The sequence below is a fragment of the Mustela erminea genome, chromosome 7, assembly GCF_009829155.1.
Source record: "Mustela erminea isolate mMusErm1 chromosome 7, mMusErm1.Pri, whole genome shotgun sequence".
In the NCBI taxonomy this organism is placed as follows: Eukaryota; Metazoa; Chordata; class Mammalia; order Carnivora; family Mustelidae; genus Mustela; species Mustela erminea.
The window spans coordinates 52,812,630-52,828,129 of NC_045620.1; positions in this window are offsets into that span (position 1 = coordinate 52,812,630).

The following is a 15,500-nucleotide window of genomic DNA, read 5'->3' on the forward strand; positions in this document are numbered from 1 at the left end:
GGAAGATGGACTTTCTCAGATGAACCAAAATTAAGGAAGTTTATGGTCAGTAGACCTGTCTTGCAAGAAATGTCAAAAGTTCTTTAGAGAGAAAGAAAATAGTATGTCAGAAACTTGGATATATGTAAGAAAGAGCATAGAAGAAGGAATTAGTGAGATAAAAGTGTTTTGTTTTTCTTATTCTTAATTAATCTACTGGATAACAATTCAAAATAATAAGACAATGCATTCAATTACATGTGCTTATATATATATCATACATTATATATAATATATACTATACTATATATACATATACATACATATACATATATAGATTATATGATATTGTACATTATCTAAAAATACTGACATATGCTTGTATGTAAGTGAAATGAATGACAGCAATTGATAGAAGGGATGGGAGGGAGGAATTAGGATTGTTATTATAAGGTACTCACACTAACATGTAAAGCAGGATAGTGTTATTTGAAAGTAGACTTGAATTAGTTGTAAATGTATATTGCAAACTTTAGGACAATCACTCAAAAAAGGTAAAAAGAAAAAATATAACTGAAATACTAAGTAGAGTACATTGAATCATATAAATTGTTGATTAAAACCACAAAAGGTATAAAAAGAGTGGAAGATGAAAACAGGAACAAAAAACAAGGTAACCAAAAACCAAGGGTAACAAATAGAAAACAATAACAAATACAGTAGAGATTAATTGAACTATATTAATAATCACTTTGGTCTAAATGCACCATTAGACAGAGATTATCAGAGTGGATCAAAAAATAGGATCCAACTATATTTTGTCCACAAGAAACCCACTTTTAATACAAAGACATATATAGGTTCAAAGTAAATAAATAGAAAAAATATACCATGCTAACACTAATAAAAAAGCAGGAGTAGCAATACTAATTTCAGACAAACAAGATCAGACATATTGCTAGAGGTCAATCCTCTAAAAAGACATAACAATCCTTAATGTGTATGCACCTAATAACAGCACCAAAATACATACGATAAAACTGATAGAACTGCAAGGAGAAATAGATGAATCTACTGTTATATTTGGACCCTTGGACGCACAGCTCTGACCAGTAATGACACAGCTGAATTCAACAATCAACCAGTGGGGATATAATGGACATCCAAAGACTACTTCATCCAGTAACAGCAATATACACAGTCTTCTCAGGCTCACATGAAACATTCGCCAAGACGGATCCTGTTCTGGGCCATGAAATACACCTTGACAAATTTAACAGAATAGAAATCATACAATATATTGTTTTCACAGCACAATGAGGTAAACCAGAAATCAATAACAGAAGGATCACTAGAAAATCCCCAAAAGCATAGATTAAACTATCTCACTTCAAGACTCACTATAAAGCTGCAGTAATCAAGACAGGATGATACTGGTGAAAGAATAGATAAATAGATCACCCAGAAGAGAAGAGAAGAGACAGCCCAGAAATAGACCCAAATGATATATAGTCACCTGATCTTTTTTCCTTGGATATATGGTCAAATGGTTTCTTTTTGTTTTTTAATTTAAATTCAGTTGGCCAATGTATAGCACATTATTAGTTTCTGATATAATGTTCAATGATTCATCAGTTGTCCATAACACCCAGCGCTCATCACATCCCCCAGTACACCATCCCCTCACCCACCTCCCTTTCTGCAGCTGATCTTAGACAAAAGAGCAAAGGCAATTCAACGGAAAAGAAAGATATGACCAACCCCATCAAGTGTGCAGTCAAAGTGGCAAGGAAAGAAGGCATTGCCAGGAGCTGTGGAGCAGTGCAGGACCTGCCACTTAAATCTTTTTTGCTCACAGGTATTTTCTTGAATAGCAACACTGATATCACCTTGCAAGAACCTAATAAAATGAAGAGTCTTGAACCTGGGTCACGCTGGAATAGATCCTGCACTTTACCTAGGTTCCATCACACCCGCTTAGTGTTCCCAGGAGGCTGAGAAGCCCTAGACTGGCCTCAGCTCATCCTGGATTTTTGGACCCTGGAGGCCATAACCTTCCACCGCAGGGCCTCTGGCAAGTTTCCAACCTGAGCTTTGTCTGTGAAATGGAATGACAGCCGGCCTCCCGGGGTGTCTGGAGAATTACACAAGATCACATATTTAAAGGCACTTTGCACAGCTTCTTCCTGCTTCTGAGAGTTCCAGGAACCCTGTGGACAGTAGGAATGAATAACCACATTTAAAATGAGACCGTACAGGCTCAAACCACTTGCACAGCTGTGTTTGTGAATGTTATTCACAATGAAGTGACACACCCAAGGATCCATTGACAGATGAATGGATAAATAAAACGTGATGTATACACACAACGGAATATTATTCAGCCTTAAAAAGGGAGGAGATTCTCATACCTGCTCCAACAGGGAGGACACTTGAGGACATATGGTGAATGAAATAAGCCAGACACAAAAGGACAAACACCGTCTGATTTCCCCTTGTACTAGGTAGCTGGGTAGTCAAATTCATCCAGACTGCCTACCAGGGGTGAGGGGAGGAAGGAATGGAGGCACTAAGTGCAATGGGTATGGAGTTTCAGTTTGGGATGCTGAGAAAGTTCCAGAGACGGATGGTGTGAATGTGCTTCACGCCACTGGACTGCACACAAGAATCGGTTAAAAATGGTACTCTGTTTTGTGTGTGTTTACCCACAACAACAACAACAACGACAACCGAAGGACCCAATCACTGACAAACCTACACGGGGAGGGCACAGCCTGGAGCAGAGCTGTTCAGGCCCTGGACTGGAAGCGTGGCTTAGCTCTTAGCTGAACTGGGACCACCCGAGGCGGCAAGACGCCTAGCTGCAGACGCCCACATTCTCCCACCCACGGTTACGCCTGAGTTCATTGGGGTTCAAATGCTCCCACGCATGATCCTGGCTGATGGCTGCTGCCACAGTTCAAAGGACAGACACAGACCCAGACCTGGCTTCTTCTGGGTGGGAAACGTTTGGAAATTCCCTGAATCTATGCTTCCCCCTTTGGAAATTGAGGATATTTTTTTGGCCTTAGCTTTGTGGATTCTTTTATTCTTTTTGAGTGTCTTTATCCACCTGGCAGGAGGCAGGTATGTGTTGTTGGACAAGACCAGGTGGTTCTTTTATGCCCCCCAAGTGAGAACAGCTGCCCTTTTATTGCCTGAGGCTGGCCGGCTCTAGTTCAGGTATCTCCACCACCAATATCTCCCAGAATTCTGAACTCTCTGACTTGCCAAGATCCGTAGAGGTCAGCTCGCTCTGCGACTATCTTCTCTTCTGCTTCTGGCTTCAATTTCCTCTCTAACAGTGACCCTTTTGTCCCTCATCATTTGGCTATCAAGCTCCTGGATAAGCAAGCAGACAAAACATGGGCAGAGCACCGCTGCGTTCACACTGTTGTCTTCTGATCCTGAGCAGTGGGCCCTACACACTCCTCCTTGCCCTAAGGATGAGGAGAGCCCCCTTGCATTTTCCTCAACAATTCCACAAGCCTCGGTTAATTCTAACCTCAAATCTCTCTGGCATGATTCTGACAAATTCTGGGTCACTCCACCACCCCTAACCTCTTCGGGAGGCAGAAATGATAGGCCACACTCTTTTTGGAATCCTACAGGGATGGCAATATCACAGACAACCTCAGCTTGGTCTCAGGCCAACTCTTGTAGAAAGCTCTAGGAATTTGAAGGACTAGGAACTCCGCTTTGTCTGGATTTTTTTATATCAATATCACCCCTCGCCTAAAGCAACAACATTTGCCTCGTGTTTTCCCGGGAGATTCACAGCTGCTATCCCTCAACTCAATGAGGGTCACTGGCTTTGCTGGTGCATTTGTCATTTGAAAGGAAATCTTCTTAGCTCGTTAGTTGTCACATTTTCACCAGCCTTCTGACCAATGTGAAGAATTTCCTGGATGTTTTTCCTAGACGTTTTTAAGGCATCAGCCTCTCAGATGAGTTTGGTTGACATCAACCTGAAGTTAACTAGCACTCTAAAGAAGTAAGAGCACACTGGCTCTTAGCTAGTTCATTTGCCATTTGGGATTCTTTCATTGTGCGTTGTCCTCCAGCAGAGGAAGGAGGGTTTTTGAAGGCAACAGACAAAGCCACAGATGGGAGCTTGCTGGGGAGCAAAGCAGTACCGGGAATTTGACTGGTACCAAAGGTCTGCAAAGATCCACTTTGCAATCAGTTTGTGGTAGTTCTAGGACACCTGGAGGGGAAAGGTAGCACAAAGCCTTAAGATCAATGCAGAAAAAGTAAAACATGATGTCACCACAAACCACTAATCTTGCCAGTACTTTTGCTGTGAGGCTCAATTTTCTTCCGGACAAGGGTGGGGTTGTGGCTTTGGTTTTGGTTTTTTGGAGGACATAATTGTAGGTAAGAAAGAGAGAAGACTGACAAAATTTTAAAAGGTTTTGGGAAAGCTGCTGAAGAAGGGAGGCAATGTGGCTAGTGAAAAGGAATGCCAGGGTGAGCAGGTTGGTGGGAGAGTAAAATGTGCAGCCACAAAGGAAATTAGTATAGCGGTTCTTCAAAACATTCAACGTAAATTACTGTGGCACTCAGGGTCTATATCCATACCATATATACTCCGGATATATATCCATAAGAACAGACATGTTCTTGAAAATTTAATTCTATACCCATGTTCATACCAGCATTATTCACAATAGCCAAAAGCTAGAAGCAGGTCAAGTGTCCATTGAGTGGATAAACACAGCGTGACATGTGAACACAATGGAGTACTATTCAGCCTTGAGAAGGGAGGAATTTCTGCCATGTGCTACAACATGATGAACCTGCAGGACGTTATGCTGAGAGAAATGAACCAGACACAAAAGGACAAACACTGCATGATTCCACTTGTATGAGGTCCCTAAACTTGGTACATTCATACAAACAAACGGTAGAGCGGTGGTAGCCAGGGGAGGCAGGGTGGGGAGTTGGGATGTGATGAGTAGAGTTTCTGGTTGCATGATGAAAATCAGTTCTGGACACATGGTGATTGCATAGCACTGTGATCTGAAGTGAACTGTACTCTTAAAAATGATGAAAATGGTAAATTTTATCAAAAGAAAAATAATTAATTTTTGAAAGGAAAGGTGTGGAACACTGGCAGCTGACTAAGGTTTGAAGTCATTGACTTGGTGTAGATCTATTACGTGAGAAGTCAGAAGGTCTGTGCCCCTTAGTAGGTGCAGCGGCCCTCCACGACTTCTTCCTCCGCTGTGGCCTGCTTCACAGGTGACGCTCTGGTGGCTGAGAAAGCCCCCAGGACCTTCCAGCTTTCCTTGTCTCTGCCTTGCTTGTGCTCTCCCCTCTGCCTGGGATTCCTGCCTGCCATGTAGACAATTCCCAGTCCTTTATAATCCCCTTCTCCAACAAGCCTCCCCTTTCAGCCCACGTGGGCCCCATTGACGTCTAGGCTGTGTCTACACTTGCAAGTTTGGGGTGTGTTTGTCTCCCCTTGCAGGAATTCAGGCACAGGGCCTTATGCATCTTTGTATGCTTGGCACAAAGCACAGCAATGAACAATGAAGTTATAAATAGATGAGAAGTCTTGTTGAGCCCTTTGCACCTCTTTTTGTTTCTTTCTCCCCCCCACCTCCCTCCATGTGGGATGTATGATATGAGAGGCAGATCTGTTCCCTCTTCCTTATGATATTATCACTAAATCCTCCAATGATTGCTAATGCCTGTGGTGTGATTGGATCGGCTGACCTCTGGGTTATATGTTTATAGTATTTTTAGGAAGATCATTCACTCCTGTTTACCCAAGACAGTCCAGTTTTAGCAGGTTGCTCCCTGCTAACTGCTAATAGCACCACCTTCACTCCCAGAAGGGTCCTAGCTTAGATGACAGATTACATGGTCACCTTACCTACACACCGTGAAGCTTTGTGCCTTGGTGCCTTACCTCTGGGTGAGGCCCTCCCACCTCATTCACCGTTCCCCTATTTGGTAAGGCAAATATCCTCAAGGCTCAGTTCAAAACTCATTCTGTCAATCAGAACTTTTAGTCCAAACAGAAGAATCCACTCTGGAGAGTCTAAGCAGAAAAGTAATTCATAAAGGGTTTCGGGCTGCTAACAAATCTCAGGAGGGCTAAACAGACAGACCGTAAAGTTGCACAGCCAAGGGTGTATAAAGCACACCTGCTTCCTCCTCCAGCAAAACAAAAATAAGCAAACAAGAAAACCCCTGCTGCCAATACCTCGCAACACCTCTGGGACTTGGGGTGTCATTAGAGGGGCTCTGCCCGTTCAGTTCGAGGGCACGGGAAACCGTAAGAGTGGACAGTGCTTCTGCAGCTCTTACCCTGCATCAAGCTCGCCTATAAATGCCTTCCCTGTAGTAGCTGGTAATCCCCATGAGGTAGTGCTATTATCATCCCCATTCCATGAAAGGAGAGACTGAGTCATGGAGCGGTAAGGTAAACCGCCCGTGGTCACTCACTCCAGCCCCAGGCTTCCTCCCTCCAGAAGGCAGGTTTCCCTGCCTGCAATTTCCTCCACATGGGCTCAGTTCTGAGTCCAAGTCCAAGTCAGAGTCTATGTCTCATGATCAGAACCTTGTTAGCCACTGCCCCGTGCCCCATGCAGGAGGGTCTGCAGTTGTTAGACTTCTGGCTTCTGCCTTGGGAAGGCAGGACTCCGAATGAAGCGAGAGTGCTCAAAGATGGCAAAGGATGGCTGTGCCGTCCCCTCGTCTCTTCCGTGGTTCTTTCTTCAGCGTCCCAAGCCTCAGTTGGCACTGACCTTACACCCAGGCAAGCTGACCCCTACCCCAGACCCTGCACTTCGGAGTAGTTTCCTCAAAATTTCCCGAGTCCCCTCTGGTGGCTGGGATATGATGGGGCCAGCTGTTCCACCTGGTTGTATCACCCGGAGCCAGAATCAGGATCTTTTGGGTGCTCTCTCTACCCTATGTGTGCGACTGACCAGGTGCCCTGAAGAGCCACAACCGAGTGTCTGTAGCCAGCACACATTGGCTCAGGTCGTGATCCCAGGGTCCTAGGATGGAGCCCAGCATCAGGCCCCCTGCTCAGCAAGAAGCTTGCTTCTCCCTCTCTCACTCCCCCTGCTTGTGTTCCCTCTCTTGTCTCTCTCTCTTTCTGTAAAATAAATAAAATCTTAAAAAATAAATAAATAAATTTCACACATCCAGGACAGAATCATTACTTGCACATACAAATACCTCAAAACCACCACCTTCCTGGTTCCCCGTATTTCTGTGCCAGACTGACTGTTCCATCAATGAGGCCCCCTGTCCACTTCAGCGCATGTCTCCAAACCTTGGTCCCTTCGCCCAGCCACCACCTGGCCTGAACCCATCCCTCTGATAGTCTCCCTGCCTCCCCCTCCATCTCCATAAACCATCCTATTAAAAGCCACAGAGCTCTTTTCATGAGGTAAGTCAGAGCATCTCATTCCTCTACTCAACATACTTCAAAAACCCCATTTCCCTTCAGAAACATGCAGGTTTTTCACCTTGGCATGGTATTAAATGCCTACCTCTTCAGCCACTCCCTTCCTTCTCTCTCCTCACTCGGTTTCCGCTGACTCGCTCCTGCTTCACACCCTCTGTAGTACCGTCCAGTCTCCCTGAGCACCGGCTGTTGCAGGCTGGCAGCCTTCCCTCTTCACACCGCACGTCCAGCAAACGTCACCTTTCTGGACTGCTCTTTTTCTCCAGAATATTTACTACATTCTGGAGTTGGGTGCTTTGTTCATTTGTTTATCAGTTATTTAGCTGTTTCTGGACTGTAAGCTTCACGGGGTAGGGTACTTGTCTGTCTTGCTTTCCACAAGATTCCTGGGACTTAGAACACTGCCCAGTGCAAGAAGGAATTCAGTAGGAGGAGTAATGTCCCCAAGATGCGGAGGTCTTCACTGACTTTGCTCCCCTTACAAGAACAGCTAACAACTATGCATGGATAGGACAGGGCTAGAAGAACTTTAATACATGAACGTGATGCTGAGCGCCCCCCAACACCACAGAAACCAAGGCAGACCACATTAGGAGGGTAAAAGAAGTTGCTACACACTGACCACATTTCCCCTCCCCAGGCCAGTGCAACTTCATGCAGAGAGATCCCCTGAACCTCCAGTGCCACCAGAGTAGACATTCAGGTTCCCCAGTGCTATAGTTTGTTATTTGAGGGCCCTCACTCTGACTTTACCCTATGAGGATTGCAGGGGAATCTGTGGACTTTGAGCTCTGGGAACCGGACTGTGATGGAGAAGGGAGAAGGGCACACAACAACCAGCACCCAGAACTTGGAAGACCAAAGTCCTATCTTCAGCATCCACGGAGTAGTCCAACCTGAGGTTTTGCCAAGCCAAGATGGTGGCTCAGTCTGACCAGGGAACTCGGCAGGATACAGGTCTGTGTGCTCAGGTTCTCAATTGAAAAGTCTGGCTATCTCCAGAGGTGGTCTGACCCCCCACCCCTCCACACACACACACACGCTGCCAGGAAAGGGAGCTGAGTCATGGCCCAGCTCGTTGTCAAGTGTGGCTCCCAAACCCATCCAACCACAAAGCCTGGCTAAAACACCTGGCATCCATGTAGCCCAACAACGCTTGGAGAGATAGTCTAGCAGGCAGAGCTGAGTGTTTGCAGAACAGTCAGTGGTCCCATTTGGCCAGGGAATTTGGGGTGCAAGTCAACTTGAACCAAGACCACAAACAAAAAGCCTTGCTGGTGCCAGTTCTCCCACTGGTCCCAGACAGGGAAACAAATTCAGAGCCCCACCGGCTGCTGAACACAGACTTCAGTCCACACGACTAGGGAATCTAAGCAGAGCACACTGCCCAGATGACAGCCCTGCTTACAGAGCCTCTTGAACAGAGAGTGCAGCCCAAGGCTTTCTTTACTTGCAGAGTAAAACTGGGAGCCCCACCTGGCTAGGGAATTCAGTGCACAGTCTTGCCCTAGAGACTATTCTGCTGCTCCACCAGAGCAGAGAAGCTAATTCATAGCCCCACTTATTGCTGAGTATAGTATCCGGGCTGACCAGCTAGTAAACCTGAGCAGAGAACCCAGGCAACTGCAGAGCCCATCCTACTCACAGACAGGCAGGGAACCAGCCAGCGGTCCTATGCAGGTGTTCTCAGCCAGCAGCAGCAACCTCCCTACCTGCAACGTTAGAGCTTGGGCAGTGGTCTTGCCCAAAAGGAGACCCTGATAGCAGGCCCTGCTTTCCCAAGGATGTTATCAGCTGAGAGAATGGAAACCCAAACTGGGCTAACTGGTAGAGAACCATCTCTGCTGAAGTGAGCCTGCAAAGTGTGGAAGAGGGGACCACTTACTCAAATGCACAGATACTGACATAAGGAATCAAGGATCACAGAAAATCTGGCAAACATGACAGCATCAAAGGAAACTAATAAAGCCCTAATAACTGACCCTAAAGAAGTGGAGATTTATAAACTGTCAAATAATTCACAATAATCCTCTTAAAGAAATTTAATGAACTATAAGAAAAACAGAAAACTAAACAAAATGAGGTAAACAATGCATGAACAAAATGAGAAGTTCAAAATAGAAATTGAAATGATCAGAACAAACAAACAGAAATCCTAGAGCTGAAAAATACAATGAGTAAACTGAAGAATTCAACAGAGAGCTTCAAAAATACGGAGATGCAATGGGCCAGAAGAAAGAATCAGTGACCTGGGGCTGGAAATCCTAGACACAACCATCAGGCAAGAAAAAGAAATAAAAGGCATCAGAATGAGAAAGGAATAAGTAAAAGTGTTTTTATTTGCAGATGACATGATTTTATATGTAGAAATCCTAAAGATTCCACACACAAAAAAAACTTGTTAGATCTAAATCAATAATTTCAGTAAAGTTACAGGATACAAAATTAACATATAAGAATCAAAATAGTTTCTATACACTAGCAACAAATTATTTGAACAAAAAAATTAATTAGACAATACCATTTATAATAGCATCAAAAAATAAAATACTGGGGCACCTGGGTGGCTCAGTGGGTTAAGCTGCTGCCTTCAGCTTGGGTCATGATCTCGGGGTTCTGGGATCGAGTCACGCATCGGGCTCTCTGCTCAGCGGGTAGCCTGCTTCCCTCTCTCTCTCTGCCTGCCTCTCAGTCTACTTGTGATTTCTCTCTGTCAAATAAATAAATAAAATCTTAAATAAAATAAAATAAAATAAAATACTTAGGAATAAATTTAATCAAGGAGGTAAAATTTCTCTATACTGAAAACTATAAGACACTGATGAAAGAAATCAGAGAAGACATAGATGAATGGAAAGAGATCCTATATTCGTGAACTGGAAAAGTTAATTCTGATAAAATGTTCATATTACCCAAAGCCATCCACAGAGTCAGTGAAATCTATATCAAGTTTCCAACAGCAATTTTTAAAGAAGTTTTAAAAAATCTTAAAATTTATATGGAATCACAAAAGACTCCAAATAGCAAAAGAAATCCTGAGGAAAAAGAACAAAGCAAGAGGCAGGCACATACTTCCTGGTTTCAAACTATGTTACAAAGCTGTCGTGATCAAAATAGTATAGCACTGGAATTAAAAAGACACAGACCAATGGACCAGAACTTAAAGCCTAGAAATAACCTATGCATAGATAGTCAACTGATATCTAACAAGGGACCAAGAATACTTAGTGGAGAAAAGACAGTCTCTTTAATAAATGGTGCTGGGGAAAGTGGATATTGACATGCAAAAGAATAAACTTAGACCTTTATAATATACCACTCACAAAAATTAATTTGAAATGGATTAAAGAGTTAAATTTAAGACCAGAAACCATAAAACTCCTAGAGGAAAACATAACCAAAAAAGCTGCTTGACATGGGATTTGGGAAAATCTTTTTGGATATGGCACCTAAGGCACAAGGCAACAAAATCAAGCAGGATAGCATAAACCTAAAAAGCATCTGCATAGCAAAGAAGTAATCAATAAAATGAAAAGACCTATAGAATGGGAAACAATATTTGCCAACTATATATCTGATAAGGTTAATATCAAAAATTTGTTAAAAAGAAACTCATACAAGTCAATGCAAAACAACAGATAATCTAATATAAGAACGGGCAAAGGACCTGCATGAACGTTTTCTTTAAGATTTTATTTATTTATTTATTTGAGAGAGAGAGAATGAGAGAGCACAAGAGGGGAGAAGGTCAGAGGGAGAAGCAGACTCCCCATGGAGCCAGGAGCCCGATGCAGGACTCCATCCCAGGTCTCCGAGATCACGATCCAAGCTAAAGGCAGTCGCCCTATCAACTGAGCCATCCAGGAGCCCCTCTGAATAGACATTTTTTGAAGAAGATATATGTATGGCTAACAGGTACAGGGAAGGATGCTTGATATCGGTAATCATCAGGGAAATGCAAATCAAAACCACAATGACGGGAGGAGTCAAGATGGCAGAGAAGTAACAGGCTGAGACTATTTCAGCTAGCAGGAGATCAGCTAGATAGCTTATCTAAAGACTGCAAACACCTACAAATCCATCGGCAGATCGAAGAGAAGAAGAACAGCAATTCTGGAAACAGAAAAACAACCACTTTCTGAAAGGTAGGACTGGCGGAGATATGAATCCAAAGCGAGGGGACGATAGACCCCGGGGGGAGGGGCTAGCTCCCGGCAAGCGGCAGAGCAACAGAGCACAAAATTGGGACTTTTTGTTTTGTTTTGTTTTAAACACTTTATTTATAAAAAAGTACATTTTTTTTCCTCAGTACATTTTTCAACCCATCTTTTTTTTTTTTTTTTTTTAAATACAAGTAAAAGGGGGTGATGCAAACACCCACCCTGGGTCAGAACCAGGAGAACCTGCTGGGCCGCCCCGGGACCAAAGACGACACGGTGACGAAGAAACCGAAGGCAAGGTAGCGGGTTGCACTCAGAGGTGAGGAGTGGCAGCTTCTCCTGGATTTTTGTTTCCATTTTATACAAAAAGAGGAAACCATTGTTTTCTGGCCTAGAATCTGTTCCTCACAGCAGGGGTCAGAAGAGCAGCAGCACCGGTGGGACAGGGGCTCCTCTGGCCTTCCGGTGGGACAGCAGCAGCGAGAGGCCCCAGGACCCCAGGGCCTGCCCCCCTGGGGCGCCCGTGGCCAGAGCAGGGCTTTCTGTGGGTGCGGGGGCCTGGGAGGGTCCTGCCCAGTCCTTCATAGGAGCGGGCTCCTGGTGGCAGCTGGGCTTCCGAGGTCTGCCTGGGCCCCTGGAGGCCTGTGAGCACCCCCCACCCCTGCCCCTTGGGTGAGCTGCTCACATCCACCAAACACAATTCCCGATTCCTCTGCTTGGAGGATGGCAGAAAAAAATTATTGCACCAGTGGCTTGGGCACGTAGGAGGAGGTTGGCAGAGGGGGCACAGGTCCAGGGAAACGAGGCTCTCACGAGTCTCTCTAATGGCCTGAGCACTGGGAATTCACCTCTCTCCTGTGGGGTTTTCAGCAGGACCAGCCCAGTCCTTGGCCACGGCCGCGCGTGCGCACCTGTGCATGCCCAGGGCACCTGTGCTTGGGTCTGTTGGGGGGTAGGGGTGCCCCGCGCATGCGTGGACGGGGCTGGAGGTGGCTGTGCGCGCCTGCTCATTGGGACTTTTAAAAGTCTGTTCCACTGAGGGACATCGCTCCAGAGGCTAAACCAGGGCGAAGCCCACGCGGGGTCAGCGTGGCCTCAAGTCCCGCAGGGTTACAGAAGGATCAGGGGTGTCTGAGTGTCACAGAGCTTGCGGGTATTGGAACGGGAAAACCGGCTACAGAGACAGAGCCGACAGTAAGCTCACAGCTCATGTTACCTTGAATCAGCCACAGGCTCGGTGAGCTCGGAGCGTGGCCGGAGGTCAGGCAGACGGGAGTAACTGGGCGTTGTTCTCTGAGGGCACACTAAGGAGTGGGGCCCTGGGCTCTCGGCTCCTCCGGGCCGGAGACCAGGAGGCCGCCATTTGTATTCCCGTCCTCCGGAACTCTACGGAAAGCGCTCAGGGAACAAAAGCTCCTGAAAGCAAACCCGAGCGGATTACTCAGCCCAGCCCCTAGTAAGGGCGGTGTAATTCCACCTGGGGCAAAGACACTTGAGAATCACTACACCAGGCCCCTCCCCCAGAAGATCAACAAGAAATCCAGCCGATACCAAGTTCACCTACCAAGGAGTGTGGTTTCAATACCAAGGAGAGCAGCAGAATTCCAGATGAGGAGAAAGCAAAGCACGGAACTCATGGCTTTCTCCCTGTGATTTTTTTTTAGTCTTGCAGTTAATTTTTTTATTTTTCTTTCTTTTTTTTTTCTTTTTTCTCGCCTTCGGGTAAATTTTTTTTTTTTAATTTTTACCCTTTTCTTTTTTAACGTTTTTTAACTAGTTTATCTAATATATACATTTTTTCATTCTTATATTTTTCTTTATTCGTTTTCTTTTTTTTAATTCTTTTCTTTTCTTTTTCTTTTCTCTTTTTTCTTTCTTCCTTTTTGAACCTCTTTTTATCCCCTTTCTCCCCCCTCATGATTTGGGATCTCTTCTGATTTGGTTAAAGCATATTTCCTGGGGTTGTTGCCACCCATTTAGTATTTTACTTGCTCCTTCATATAACCTTATCTGGACAAAATGACAAGACGGAAAATTTCACCACAAAAAAAAGAACAAGAGGCAGTACCGAAGGCTAGGGACCTAATCAATACAGACATAGGTAATATGTCAGATCTAGAGTTCAGAATGACAATTCTCAAGGTTCTAGCCAGGCTCGAAAAAGGCATGGAAGATATTAGAGAAACCCTCTCGGGAAATATAAAAGCCCTTTCTGGAGAAATAAAAGAACTAAAATCTAACCAAGCTGAAATCAAAAAAGCTATTAATGAGGTGCAATCAAAAATGGAGGCTCTCACTGCTAGGATAAATGAGGCAGAAGAAAGAATTAGTGATATAGAAGACCAAATGACAGAGAATAAAGAAGCTGAGCAAAAGAGGGACAAACAGCTACTGGACCACGAGGGGAGAATTCGAGAGATAAATGACACCATAAGACAAAACAACATTAGAATAATTGGGATTCCAGAAGAAGAAGAAAGAGAGAGGGGAGCAGAAGGTATACTGGAGAGAATTATTGGGGAGAATTTACCCAATATGGCAAAGGGAACGAGCATCAAAATTCAGGAGGTTCAGAGAACGCCCCTCAAAATCAATAAGAATAGGCCCACACCCCGTCACCTAATAGTAAAATTCACAAGTCTCAGTGACAAAGAGAAAATCCTGAAAGCAGCCCGGGAGAAGAAGTCTGTAACATACAATGGTAAAAATATTAGATTGGCAGCTGACTTATCCACACAGACCTGGCAGGCCAGAAAGAGCTGTCATGATATTTTCAGAGCACTAAACGAGAAAAACATGCAGCCAAGAATACTATATCCAGCTAGGCTATCATTGAAAAAAGGAGGAGAGATTAAAAGCTTCCAGGACAAACAAAAACCGAAAGAATTTGCAAACACCAAACCAGCTCTACAGGAAATATTGAAAGGGGTCCTCTAAGCAAGGAGAGCCTACAAGTGGTAGATCAGTAAGGAACAGAGACCATATACAGTAACAGTCACCTTACAGGCAATACAATGGCACTAAATTCATATCTCTCAATAGTTACCCTGAATGTTAATGGGCTAAATGCCCCAACCAAAAGATGCAGCATATCAGAATGGATAAAAAAACAAAACCCATCTATATGTTGCCTCCAAGAAACTCATTTTAAGCCCGAAGACACCTCCAGATTTAAAGTGAGGGGGTGGAAAAGAATTTACCATGCTAATGGACATCAGAAGAAAGCAGGAGTGGCAACCCTTATATCAGATCAATTAGATTTTAAGCCACAGACTATAATAAGAGATGAGGAAGGACACTATATCATACTCAAAGGGTCTGTCCAACAAGAAGATTTAACAATTTTAAATATCTATGCCTCCAACGTGGGAGCAACCAACTATATAAACCAATTAATAACAAAATCAAAGAAACACATCAACAATAATACAATAATAGTAGGGGACTTTAACACTCCCCTCACTGAAATGGACAGATCATCCAAGCAAAAGATCAGCAAGGAAATAAAGGCCTTAAACAACACACTGGACCAGATGGACATCACAGATATATTCAGAACATTTCATCCCAAAGCAACAGAATACACATTCTTCTCTAGTGCACATGGAACATTCTCCAGAATAGATCACATCCTCGGTCCTAAATAAGGACTCAATCGGTATCAAAAGATTGGGATCATTCCCTGCATATTTTCAGAACACAATGCTCTGAAGCTAGAACTCAACCACAAGAGGAAGTTTGGAAAGAACCCAAATACATGGAGACTAAACAGCATCCTTGTAAAGAATGAATGGGTCAACCGGGAAATTAAAGAAGAATTTAAAAAAATCATGGAAACAAATGATAATGAAAATACAACGGTCCAAAATATGTGGGACACAACAAAGGCAGTC